Below are 14161 nucleotides of genomic sequence, written 5' to 3' on the forward strand. Positions count from 1 at the left end.
ATGCCCTAGAGGCAATAATAAAGTTATTATTTATTTCCTTATATCATGATAAATGTTTATTATTCATGCTAGAATTGTATTAACCGGAAACATAATACATGTGTGAATACATAGACAAACAGAGTGCCACTAGTATGCCTCTACTTGACTAGCTCGTTAATCAAAGATGGTTATGTTTCCTAGCCATAGACATAAGTTGTCATTTGATTAACGAGATCACCTCATTAGGAGAATGACGTGATTGACTTGACCCATTCCGTTAGCTTAGCACCCGATCGTTTAGTATGTTGCTATTGCTTTCTTCATGACTTATACATGTTCCTCTGACTATGAGATTATGCAACTCCCGTTTACTAAAGGAACACTTTGTGTGCTACCAAACGTCACAACGTAAATGGGTGATTATAAAGGTGCTCTACAGGTGTCTCCAAAGGTACTTGTTGGGTTGGCGTATTTCGAGATTAGGATTTGTCACTCCGATTGTCGGAGAGGTATCTCTGGGCCCACTCGGTAATGCACATCACTATAAGCCTTGCAAGCATTGTGACTACTAAGTTAGTTGCGGGATGATGTGTTACGGAACGAGTAAAGAGACTTGCCGGTAACGAGATTGAACTAGGTATCGAGATACCGACGATCGAATCTCGGGCAAGTAACATACTGATGACAAAGGGAACAACGTATGTTGTTATGCGGTCTGACCGATAAAGATCTTCGTAGAATATGTGGGAGCCAATCTGGGCATCCAGGTCCCGCTATTGGTTATTGACCGGAGACGTGTCTCGGTCATGTCTACATAGTTCTCGAACCCGTAGGGTCCGCACGCTTAAAGTTACGATGACAGTTTTATTATGAGTTCATGTATGTTGATGTACCGAAGGAGTTCGGAGTCCCGGATGAGATCGGGGACATGACGAGGAGTCTCGAAATGGTCGAGACGTAAAGATCGATATATTGGACGACTATATTCGGACTTCGGAAAGGTTCCGAGTGATTCGGGTATTTTTCGGAGTACCGGAGAGTTACGGGAATACGTATTGGGCCTTATTGGGCCATACGGGAAAGAAGAAAAAGGGCCTCAAGGGTGGCCGCACCCCTCCCCTTGGTCTGGTCCGAATTGGACTAGGGAAGGGGGGCGCCCCTTCCTTCCTTCTCTTTTTCCCTTCCTCTTTTCCTATTCCATATGGGAGGTGGAATCCTACTAGGACTAGGGAGTCCTAGTAGGACTCCACACTTGGTGCGCCCCCTCCTAGGGCCGGCCTCCTCCTCCCTTGCTCCTTTATATACGGGGGCAGGGGGGCACCCCAGAGACACAACAATTGATCCTTGAGATCTCTTAGCCGTGTGCGGTGCCCCCCTCCACCATATTACACCTCGATAATACCGTTGCGGAGCTTAGGCGAAGCCCTGCGCCGGTGGAACATCATCATCGTCACCACGCCGTCGTGCTGACGAAACTCTCCCTCAACACTCGGCTGGATCGGAGTTCGAGGGACGTCATCGAGCTGAACGTGTGTAGAACTCGGAGGTGCCGTACGTTCGGTACTTGATCGGTCGGATCGTGAAGACGTACGACTACATCAACCGCGTTGTGATAACTCTTCCGCTGTCGGTCTACGAGGGTACGTGGACAACACTCTCCCCTCTCGTTGCTATGCATCACCATGATCTTGCGTGTGCGTAGGAAAATTTTGAAATTGCTACGTTCCCCAACATACGGCAGGGAGGAAGAAGGGTCGGAGGACCTCCCGAGCCGGCGCTGTGTCGGAGAGAACGGCACGGGCAAAGGATCGGGCCCCTCCGGCAGCTGTGGGTTTCCTCCCTCGGCGGCAATGACCGCGTGAACGATGCACCTTTTAGTCCTCTACACACACCGGCCGAAGGGATCCGTCCGGATTTGTGACCAGCGGTGAGCAGAGAGAAAATGTCGCTACCGCTGTCTTGTTTATATCTGGAGAGGATGAGAGAATGAAGAGAGCAACCCTAGTAAAGCAAGCGCCCAGGCCCCTGCGTCCATATATAGTGGAGTGATTATATTTTTTCTCTCCACAACAAGCGCTTCAATTTGTGTATGTGGCATTAAAGAAAAGAAACTCTCTATTTAAGGTGACTACTGTACGACTCCTACTTACTACTAGTAGTACTACAGTATTGTTCACTTGTGCTCCCCGCCCCTCCATTCATTGAACAACCCCACGGGTGAATAAACATACAGTAAGTACTGTATTTATATAGAACGAACAAGCTCGAACTATTTTCGCGTAGTTAAAAGTTGAGGGCGGGGCTTTTCCCGGGCAGTACATGCGGCAGTTTTCGGGTAGGCGGTTTGACAGAGAGGCGAGGAGGGTGAGCGAGTGGGGCTGTGCGATTTGACAGCGCGTTATTGCTGGAAAGACTTGTGATATGACCACTCACTGTAGTCATGAATTACTGGCGCTCCGACCGGTGTGATGCCCCTCTTCCGTTCCGCGCTCTAATCTGGTGCATGACACGTCGACCCGGATGCTGGCTCTCCCACATGTCGGAGTAGTAAGAAGGAGCAAAGAATGATGCGGTATATACTAGTACTATACTACTCCCTCCGTTCCTAAATATAAGTCTTTGGAGAGATTTCACTATGGACCACATACGGAGAAAAATGAGTGAATCTACACATAAAATGCATCTATATACATTTGTATGTGGTCCACAGTGAAATATCTACGAAGACTTATATTTAGGAACGGAGGGAGTACTACTCAGGTCAGAGGAGTGCAACCACGGCAGCCCAGTGAACCAGCAGTGCGAACCACGGTAGCCCAGTGAACCAGCAGTAGAAAACAATGTGGTGATATGGCCATGAAAAACAATGTGCTACGGTCCACACTGTAGCATGTACAGTAACACTCCTCTTTGTTTGGATCCCTGAGTTAGAGCTAGTTTGGGTTGAAATAGCCTCAAATTATCAAAACAAGAGGGGTTAGTTTGAGCTAGTTTGCTCTAACCCAGCTAAAAAGACTAGCCCGGTGGAGAGGTTCTAATTGGGTTAGTTATCCTCGGGCCCACTAAAAGAGAACTAAAAAAATCTCCCCTGCCCGCACCAGATCACTCCCCCCCTCTCGCACGACTCCTCTCTGTTCCCCATAGGGCCGCTCGCCCTCTCTCTCCTCCGGCCGCCCTCTCCTTCCGGCCTCCGCCGCCCTACTCCGGCCGCCCTCTCCCTCCGGCCTTCGAAGGTCGCCCGCTCCCCCTTCACCAGTCATTTTTCTCCCTCTGTCGTGCGCGGCGGCGGCACATCTACCAGGGAGGTCGCGAGAGGGGTGAGTTTGTTTGTTCCTTCTTTGTCTCACGGCCATATCATTGATCTTGCTTGCTCTAGCGCTAATTTTGATTTGGAAAAGTAGATCCTGATCAAACTTGGTATAGATTTGTGGTGCACGCATGGAATTGTTTGATGCTGCTTGAGGAGGTAATAAATCTTTCTAGAGGCCCAAAGATTCAGGTCACCTTTATAGGTATTTCAATTTCAGGCTTGCATTATTTCTAGAGGCCCAAAGATTCAGTTCACCTTTCTAGGTATTTCAATTTTAGGCTTGCATTATTGAGGCCCAAAGATTTAGTTCACCTTTCTAGGTTTTTCAGTTTCAGGCTTGCATTATTTCTAGATGCCCAAAGATTCAGTTCACCTTTCTAGGTATTTCACTTTTAGGCTTGCATTATTTCTAGAGGCCCAAAGATTCAGTTCACCTTTCTAGGTATTTCAGTTTCAGGCTTGCATTATTTCTAGAGGCCCAAAGATTCAGTTCACCTTTCTAGGTATTTTAGTTACAGGCTTGCATTATTTCTAGAGGCCCAAAGATTAAGTTCCCAGTCGGTGGCAAGCGGCCCTGCTACCCATGCCGGTGTCGACCTCAACTCACAAGGGCCGGCGTCGGAGGGGTTCCCGGGGCTTGGGCTCTACAGAGCCTTCCTCCAGAGCGACGATGGCGAGCTCCTCCCTCGGTGCGTGAGGGGCTCCGGGCTCCCTCCCTATCGTGAATGACTTCCGTGATGAGTTAGCTCATTCTTTGTTTCATGAAGTGTTTTTTTATTTTGTGAAGCTTGATTGACGACTTGTATGTTTAAGTGGGATATCTCATTTGTATGGACAAAGTAAAAATTATCATGTTTTGCATGCTTGATTTGTATAGATGGTTCGTTTATGTCAATTGTGAGCGGGAGGAGGCCACAGAAGAGCCGGCCACACCAAGAGGGTGCTTGGATCCAAGGGACTTATTTTAGTCTGACTAAAAATAGTCTCTTTAAGAGGCTAAAGTTCCAAGCACCCCTGACTAAAGAGGGGCTAAAACTAGTCTTGAGACTAAATTTTTTTAGTCAGGGGTACCCCTACTAAAATGTGGATTAGTCCTCTCTCTCCTCATTTAACTCCTCTCCTTTAACACAGGCGATTTCTGGATTGGAGAGTTTGGAGGATAATAAATGCTCATTAACTTGATTTTAGTCTCTTTAGTATTTGGATCCAAGCATGGGTGAGGCTAGCAAGTTTTAGTCCCACTACTTTTAGTCATGGAACTAAAACGTATCCAAGCACCCTCCAAATCCGGTAGGAAATAGGGTCCAAAGTAGTCAAATGATTGAGATAGAGCATTTATTGTCAATCTAACCCTGCCATCCATACACCTCTTTGGTTTAGAGTTAGTTCAGGGTTAGAATCTAACTCTAACCTCTAACTGAGTTAGAGTTCTCCTTGTATCGGTTCATCGCCATCATACTTTCCCATTCCTGTGTTTTCAGTATCCTGCGAATCAAAGAGGCCTTTTTTTGCGGGAAAAATCAAAGAGGCCCTTAGACTGGTTTCGGTCCAGTCATTTTTTATAAACGTGTTATGTCCAAAATTTAATGAACGTGCTCCGGTTTCCATGAAAATAATCCGGTTTCATGTAGTAATTCATTCATTTATTTATTCTTCTATGGGGGGTTTGCATGTAATTCGTGAGGTCTGAAATGTAAAGTACCCCGGCATATGCTCCGAGTCGTGCATGCACTACGACCCAGATGCTCTATGTCCCACATGTCGGCGAATGGGAGCACGTGGAAATAGCCTAGGAGTACATATAGGAGGATAAATGCGTGAAATAATATGTACTGTGAAGCGTAGCCGCGGTTCGAAAAGGAGACCTAAAGTGATGACAGCTATAGGTCGCACGCACCCAACTAGTGGTACTAGACATACGACTAAATTTTCCCTAAAAAAAAGAGGCACAAGTGCTCAGTACTCCTATTCTATAAACACGAGTCCCATCTGACAACAGCGTCCGTGCTACAGCTAGCTCTCCTCCCTCGTTTCTCTCTTCTAATTCTAAACTCGGCCGACGCCCGGTGGGCGGGGTGGGTTTGCTCAACTGCGGCCCCACCTCACAGTGAAAATGTTACGACTGGAATAAAAATGCCATATACTCCCTCCGTTCATAAATATAAGCCTTTTTAGATACTATTTCAAATGGAATACATCATACAGATGTATGTAGACATAGTTTAGAGTGTAGATTCACTCATTTTGCTTCGTATGTAGTAGTCACTTGCTGGAATCTTTAGAAAGACTTATATTTGGGAACGGAGGGAGTACTATACTAATAAAACATTAAGGCCACGAGGCGATGTAGTGCTGGTTATAGGAGGCAAGAAGAGATGCATCCATCGACGACGTCCACCTCCTCGACTCAGGGCGCCGGCCCACTGAACGACGCCTAAGTAGCAGCGGCTTTCGTGGCCAGGTCGACGTGCTTCTGAACAATGGCGTCCAAAGATTCCAGCCGCTGGAAGAAGGCCAACGTCTTTCTGTCCTCGCTTGCCTTGTAGTGGCCTATGTAGACGATTTCCTCGTAGACGTGGATGTGCAGGTCGACGGTTTCTTGCATGGCGAGGCGCTGCACGGCGAGCGCGGCCTCGAGGTGCACATTCTTTGTCGCGACCTCCGGCACCTGCAGGGCCACCAGGGCTTGAAAGAGTTCGTCACCATGGAGGCCGATGAGGGTGGCAGGCAATGAGGAGCCTGGGTGCGCGGGCTGGAGCAGTACGACAAGGTCGTCCACGCGCTTCTTGACGGCGGTGAACTTGCGGATGGAGTTGACCATCATGTCGTCCATGCGAGAGGCGAAGCCGGCGTCGGTGAGCGCTACGATGCCTGCGGTCGCCAGCACCGTCTGGAAACGCTGCGTGGTGCGGGGCCACAGGCCGGCGCCTTGGATGATTTGGCACAGCCGACTGCCGCTCGCGTCCATCGCCTCCATAGGTGCTTGTGGCTTCTAGTCACTTGGTCTTGGATTGGAGTGAGCGCTGTTGCGCAGAGACTTGGGAGTAGATGGATTGGAGTGGTGGGGCGCCTTTATTATATGAGAGTCCAAACTGTGTTGCATTCACATCGTGCTGGCTCTATTCTGCTTCTCCAATTAATTCCCTCTGCATGTAATTGAGGATGCATCATTGACCGTTCAACGTCTCGGGAACCGCTACCCTCTCCCTCCTTGGCATTCAAGCACCTATGGACCCGTCGACGACGAGGTGCCTATGGTGACTTCGTAAATTTCAAGATGATAGTGCCGTGTGTGTGTGCGTTCATAGGGGTGAGTGTATGCGCGTGTATATGAGCGCTTGCGTCTATACTGTGTAAAAAAACGTAAATGCGTGTCAAAAAGAGACTAGTCAGTATACTCAATATTGTGCACCTCGGAGAGGAAAACGATAGAACTAGTACGTATTTATTTACGGTGTAGATTCACTCATTTTGCTCCATATGTACTCCGTCTCGGTGTAGTCTAGTCACTTGTTGAAATCTCTAGAAGGGCAAATACTCCTTTCTGGTTTACAGGGCTATACTAGCAAGTAGTTGTACGTACTAGTACAATAGTGGGCTCACATAGCAATTTTGTCTCATGCAAGAGCCTGGCTATATGCGTGCTCCAATGTTCGCAACTGCAACGTTCGGTTTGCGCTTGGCTCTTCGCCTCTTCGAGAAGACGAACAATGATGTTACTACTACTGCTTCTACAGTGTCGAATCCACTGCTGCATGTCCGTCCACCGCGAGCGGGACGGATAGCTTGTTGTAGAAGTACTACTAAGCAAAAGCCTATCCTCGTTTGTGAGAAACCGCGCGCATGGGTGAGGGAGAAGGTGTGTAGTAAAATCAAGCTTCTCCTCGTTGTACGAGTTGACGCGACACATCATAGCACTGGCCCCACATGCTTGCCTCTAAACTTGGCTGAAAGACCCGCAGTGTACAATATATTTGTTGCAACCTCTAACATTTACCCACCACAAATTAAAATATATGTGGCCGTATGCATCGTTCTGATGCAGAGGCCGGGGAGTCCCCCCTTTTCGAAAAAAAACAAATTAAAATATATATTCCTGTCTTGACCAGATGAGCGTGCAAACTACAATCACCAGGGTGTCAGGTAGGGCCAGAAGACTATTTTATTTTTTTTTAAAACTTCGAGACGGCCACATAGCATGGAGCCGACCCCAACGATTTTAAGCTTACAGGTACGATACACGCTATCCTAGACTACTCTACACATGAAACTGCCACACGAGCGTCCGGGCTGCGCTTGGCTCTTCGCCTCTTCGGGAAGTCGAACAATGATGGAGTACTACTGCACTAGAGGAGTACTACAGTACGCTTCTGGCCATCTGACACCGATTGAACTGCTGCATGTCCATCGCGTGCGGGAGGGAGAGCTTGTAGCGAAAGCTTCTCCTAGTCTTGCCAGCCACCACGCTCATGGGCGAGGGAGGGACGCTCCTGCCTTTGCGTGTATGACAGGTGGGCCCAACAGGTGTGTGGCCAACCTGTCATACAGCCAAAGGCAGGTGCAGTTAAGTCCGCGAGGGAGAGGATAATCAAACTTCTCGTTGATGTACGAGTTGACGCGACACATCAAAGCACTGCACTCGATATACTTCAATAATTTGCGTTTACCGATGCATTAATTACAACGCATGCATGCATGCCGTGACTCTCCTTTTGATACTTGCATGTGTTGATTTAATGCACCTTGAAGTAGTATAAAATATGTGATGGTAAAGCTTTGTAATACCCCGGCCCAAGTCGAGAGATGGTTGTGCACGAGGAGGGCGAGATCATCCAGACCGAACAGGACCCGACGATGGAGCTCTCTAAGGTCTCGATGGACCTCACCGTGCTCCATTGCCCCTTGTGCCTCCGCCCCTTGACGCCTCCAGTGTATGAGGTTCGAATACACCTCGTCCGTTCGGCTGATTGAGCAAGGTGCAGGTTTCTTGATTGATGTGCTGTTCGATTGATTTCTGCAGTGCAAGGGAGGGCACCTGGCCTGCGCAGACTGCCGCGTCGAGCGCCCCGGGAACCAGCGGCAGTGCCAGAAGTGCGAGCGCGGCGGTGGCTTCGACGTGTGGAACACGGCGGTGGACTCCGTCCTTTCGTCGGTGAGGGTGGAGTGCCTGCACGAAGGCTGTGGGCTCTACGTCACTTACCACAAGCTCGCCGATCACCAGAGCGTGTGTCCGCTTGCGCCCTGCAAATGCCCCGTGCCCGTCTGCGGCTACGAAGGCCTGCCGCCGGCGCTCTACCACCACATCAGCACCGCGCATCACATGCCCATGCACAGGATCCAGTACGGCAAGGTGCTCCAGCTGCAAGTGCCACTGTCGGAGCCACGGCTCTTGCTGTTCGCGGAGGAGGACCACCGTGCGTTTTTCTTGGTCGGCGGCGTGCTCGACATCGGCGCGCCTATCGCCGTGTCGGTCGTCTGCATCAGAGCGGGGGCGTCCCCACTGCTGCACTACATGGCCAAGCTGTGGGCGAAGGGCCCGCCGGGGGAGCCCAAAGGCACGACCGACGCCGTCAAGGTGGAAATGGAGGTGACAAGCAGCAAGGATCCCGACGACGTCGACGTGCAGGAGCTGACCTTCTTGACAGTTCCGCCCAAGCTGCTGGCCGGGGCTAAGCTTGTGTCCTTCCACATTCAGATTGACAAGCTCACGTCCTAAATGTTTCTACAGTGCCTTCTGTTTATCTTAGTAATATGCTAATATAGGGATTACCTTGGTCTAGTTTAGCTTAAGAAATGGTGGGTTTTGGTGGCGATGCAACAATTACTTCGACATCAGATTAGTAATTTCCAACAATCGAACGGATATTTTGTGTCTGTTGGATATAAAGTTCCTTTGGGTAAGAAGTACTACTTGTCATCAAAATGGATAAAAGGAGATGTATGTAGACGTATTTTAGTTCTAGATATGTCCCTTTTTATCCATTTTGATGACAAGCACTCCCTCCGTTCCACAATACATGCCTTCCATTTGTCAAAATATAGATGTATCTAGACATGTTTTAGTATATAGGTACATCCATGATAGAGCCAATCGGATGGTTGAGAACACTACAATTCGTAGCTACAAATGCATGTGTGACTCCCAGATGCAGAGGCCGGGGGTCATCATCCTCCTTTTCGAGAAAAAACAGACGCGTGTGTGAGAGCTCGCCACGCGGCTATTCCTGTCGAACGCCCCATTAACCGTAAGATATGTATACGACGGTGCCAGTTATTGCACGTACACAGCAGTACTCCCTCCTTTCTGGTTTATAGGGCTTAATTCAAAAATCTCACCAACCAAGATTGTGAGTGGTGGAATATTTTTTGTAGTTTGCAAAAGCACCTAATTAATGCTCTTGTTTTTCTCAAAAAATTATGTTTATCAATGCATTAATTGCAATGCATGCATGCATAAAGTACATGCATTGGTCAATTTTCTCTTAATACTTGCATGCAATGATTTAATGCACCTTGGAATCTGAACATGTGTTGGGGAACAACCAAATTGAGCCTTATAAAATGGAAAAACTAAAATTTTGAGATAAGCCCTATAAAACCAGAAAGGAGGAGTAGAAAAAGAAGTACTCCATCCGGGAATAGTGCCGCACTTCGAAATTAGAACCGTCAATAAATTTTGAGCTTGCGTCTCGTCACATTCCAAATTACTCCACGCTATATTGAATTGCAAACCTGTTCACACCGATTACAACCTAAACGGTTTCCCACTTAGGAGCGTATTAGTACCACGCTATATTGAATTGCAAACCTGTTCACACCGATCACAACCTAAACGGTTTCCCACTTAGGAGCGTATTAGTACTCGGTTATAAATACTAGTATGCCAAGATGACTGCACTTTCCTCCTCAACTCCTCATCCACAAAAACAAACAAGTCATTTAGCATCCTTCCCTTGCGTCTGCCATGGCCAGCGTGAGTTCTGGGTCGAGAGATTGCCACCAGGGAGAGGCGAGCATGGAAGCGGAAGCACGAGAGATGTCCCGCCTCCCCGCGAGAGCAGCCGACATGTCCCGCCGCGCGGAAGTAGCAGCACAGAGGTCCCGCCGCGCCGCTGAAGCAGCACGGAGGTCCCGCCGCGCCGTCGATGCAGCAGACTGGTCCGGTCGCGCCGCGGAAGCAGCAGAGATGTCCCGCCGTGCCATGAATGCAGCAGAGATGTCCCGCCGCGCCACGGCGGCCTGGGAAAATTTCTCGCGGGCAGGCGACGACTGTTACAGGCGCATGCATGCGATCGTCCATAGCCAGATGGATCAGATCTCCGGCTGGGCGAGGTTGCAGGACGACATGAAAGCCTCGTTTGAACAGGATACCGGCGTCATCCGGCAACTAAGGGAGGGCAATGAGAGGCTCCGAGCCGAGCGCGACCTGCTGAGGGAGAAGATCGTCCGTAGTGCAGACCAGCAGGAGGAGACCAGTGCCTTGTTGAAGAGGACCGGCGTCATCGTCAAGAAACTTATGGACGAGAATGACATGCTCCACAACGAGCGCCAAAGGCTGGTGGAGGAATCCGTGGATGTTCTCAAGCAGCATCTTGAGGACACGAAAGAGCTCATCGCCGCTCGCCGCAGAGACTAGTTCCCGCAGCCTGCAGCAACGCATCAAGACAGTAGAGATCAGCGAGCCAGATCCTTGTCTTCCTTCTTCTTCTGCCCTTGTGTATTTCGGGCGTAGCCGCATGTGGCTTTTTTAATTATCTTTCTAATTATGTAATACAATTAATCATCCTTATCTTTCTGTGGAAGATCAATGTTGCGAGGCTGGAATGAAGAAAACTCTTGCTGTGGCGACCCTGGCGTTGCTGTTCTTCTAGTTGCTGCTGGGCTTTCTTCAGTTTCCTGGTTTCTTTTGATGTAATAATCGGTTTAGGATGTGGATTGTGTCGTCGGTTGTGAAATGTTGGGTTCTAGCGCGGATGTTTGGCCTTTGTTGGCCTCTTGGGATGTTGCGATTTCAATCTGGTAGCTTTTAGTCCTTCGTGTTAGGCTGGAGTTGTGCTGAACTTCTTGTGAATTGTGGTGGTTTTCAGTAATGAAAATCGGAAGGGGCAAGCCCTTCTTTGATCAAAAAAAAATTAATCGTCCTTATATATTCATCAGTCTTGCTATAAGTCGCAGTAGATGCTATATAGGTCCGTCGGATCTTACATCAAGATCCGTGCTTTCAGATTTTCTTTTTTCTCTCTTAAATCTCAGTCGAGTGAGACATAGCCACGCCATTAAACAGAGGCTCGGGCGCCATTAATGGAGACCTTGGGAGAGAGGTGGACGGCAGATGGAGGTCAAAGGGCTCTCCTCCCGATAAGCACGCGCAGGGGTCTAATTGCACGCCTCTCATACTCAAATAGCTACCCTGCATGGCACCTCCTAGCTAATAAAAAATGGGGACGCGTGGCGGCACGTAAATGGTACTAGTAAGTAGAACACCCACGGTTTCAATAATACTTGTGTTTCCGATTGTAACGTGACAACACTTGTTCCAAAATGACTTTGTTGATTGTTAATGTGTGCGCCTTCGCAAATCGGACTGCAAATTTACCACAGCATGTTGGTGCCATGTCATGGCACCAAGCCAAGTTTCATTATTTTCATGCGTGTTTTGGATTTACAGGAATTAAAAAACTAAGTTTCTCAATGTTTCCAACCCAGCCACGACGCCCAGAATTTTGTATTTCATTCCCATTTCTTGCATGGAACCTAGAAATTTACCCGAGGGCACACATGTGATTTTTCAACCAACATTGGTGCACTGGAACATGTGCTTGTATTTCAAATTTGAATTATGCACACAAAGGTGACACGTTCCCTCCAAAAACCACGAGCCTTCTTGAGAGAAGCTCCGATTTGCAAGAAGCTTATACCAAAATTTGTTCCTATTCGGCCAATTTTTTTACCACGGCATGGTACTACCATGACATGACACCATGCCAAGTTTCATGATTTTAAAACCAAGTTTCTCAATGTTCTCGACTGAGCCACGATGCCCAGATGTTTGAATTTTATTCTCATTTTTTGCATGGGACCTACTCCCTCCTTCCATCTATATAGGTCCTAATGTGTTTTTCAAGACAGCCTTTGACTATTGACAAGATTAATAGCACATGAGATGTATACTATGAAAATTATATTATTGGAAGCTCCTTTGACATACAAATTTGAAGGTATGCTTTGTGTAAGTTGCATGTCATATATTATTGCTCTAACGTTTGGTCAAAGTTAGCCTCGAAAAACGCATTAGGACCTATATAGATGGAAGGAGGGAGTAGAAATTCACCCGAGGACACAAATGTGATTTTTCAACCAACTTTGGTGCACGGGAGCATGTGCTTGTAGTTCAAATTTGTATTATGCACATTAAATGAGCAAAAACTCAATTAATGTGCAAATAAGGCCAAACGAAGCCGGAATAATTCCAAAATTTAACAGGGCACTCATGTAGTTCTATGTTGCCTTTGTAAATAAACTCAAGGGGGACAACGTATATTGTTTCGCACTCAAAGGTGGCACGTTCCCTCTCAGAACCACGAGCCTTCTTGAGAGAAGCTTCGGTTTGCAAGAAGCTTATACCAAAATCTGTTCCTATTCGGCCAATTTTTTACCACAACATGGTAGTACCATGACATGACATCCATGCCAAGTTTCATGATTTTCAGACGTGTTTTGGATTTACAAGAATTTTAAAACCAAGTTTCTCAATGTTCTCGGCCGAGCCACGATGCCCAGATGTTTTAATTTTATTCTCATTTCTTGCATGGGACCTAGAAATTCACCCGAGGACACAAATGTGATTTTTCAACCAACTTTGGTGCACGAGAGCATGTGCTTGTAGTTCAAATTTGACTTATGCACATTAAATGACCAGAAACTCAATTAATGTATAAAAAACGACAAACGAACCCGGAATAATTCCAAAATTTAACAGGGCGCTAATGTAGTTCTATGTTGCTTTTGTTAAGAAACTCAAGGGGGAGGGGCAGTGTATATCATTTCACACTCAAAGGTGGCACGTTCCCTCTTAGAACCACGAGCTTCCAAATCGGCCCAATTTTTTTTACCACAACATGTTAGTGCCATGACATGACACCATGCCAAGTTTCATGATTTCCAGGCGAGTTTTGGATTTACATGAATTTAAAATCAAAGTTTCTCGATGTTCTCGGTCGAGTCATGACGCCCAGATGTTTGAATTTCATTCTCACTTCTTCCATGGGACCTAGAAATTCAACCAAGGACACACATGTGATTTTTCAACCCACTTTGGTGCACCGGATCATGTGCATGCAATTCATATTTAGATTGTGCACATTAAAAGTCCAGAAACTCAATTAATGTATAAAAAGGCCAAATGAACCTGAAATAATTCCAAAATTTAACAGGGCACTCATATAGTTCGATGTTGCCTCTGTAAATAAAATCAGGGGGGAGGCAGCGTATATCGTTTCGCACACAAAGGTGACATGTTCCCTCTCGGAACCACGAGGCTTGTTGAGAGAATCTCCGGTTTTGCAAGAGGCTTATACCAAAACTTGTCCCAATTCAGCCAAAAATTATACGTATGAAAACAGGTTTTAGATTATCCCAAACATCTCGCTACCTAGACCAATAATGTACTATGATTTGAATTCAACATAAAATGGATACAAATATTTGAATTGGAGAGCGTATGGTACATGTAGTTCATAGTGAAATATGATTACTGCTATATGTATGTTTTTTTTGTTATCAAGATAATATTTAAATTATTGTATAACTAGACAACAATCGTATTCAAATATGGAAAATTGATTCAAATTTAGTCCATATGGTACACGA

Source organism: Aegilops tauschii, chromosome 5, assembly GCF_002575655.3.
Source record: "Aegilops tauschii subsp. strangulata cultivar AL8/78 chromosome 5, Aet v6.0, whole genome shotgun sequence".
Classification (NCBI taxonomy): domain Eukaryota; kingdom Viridiplantae; phylum Streptophyta; class Magnoliopsida; order Poales; family Poaceae; genus Aegilops; species Aegilops tauschii.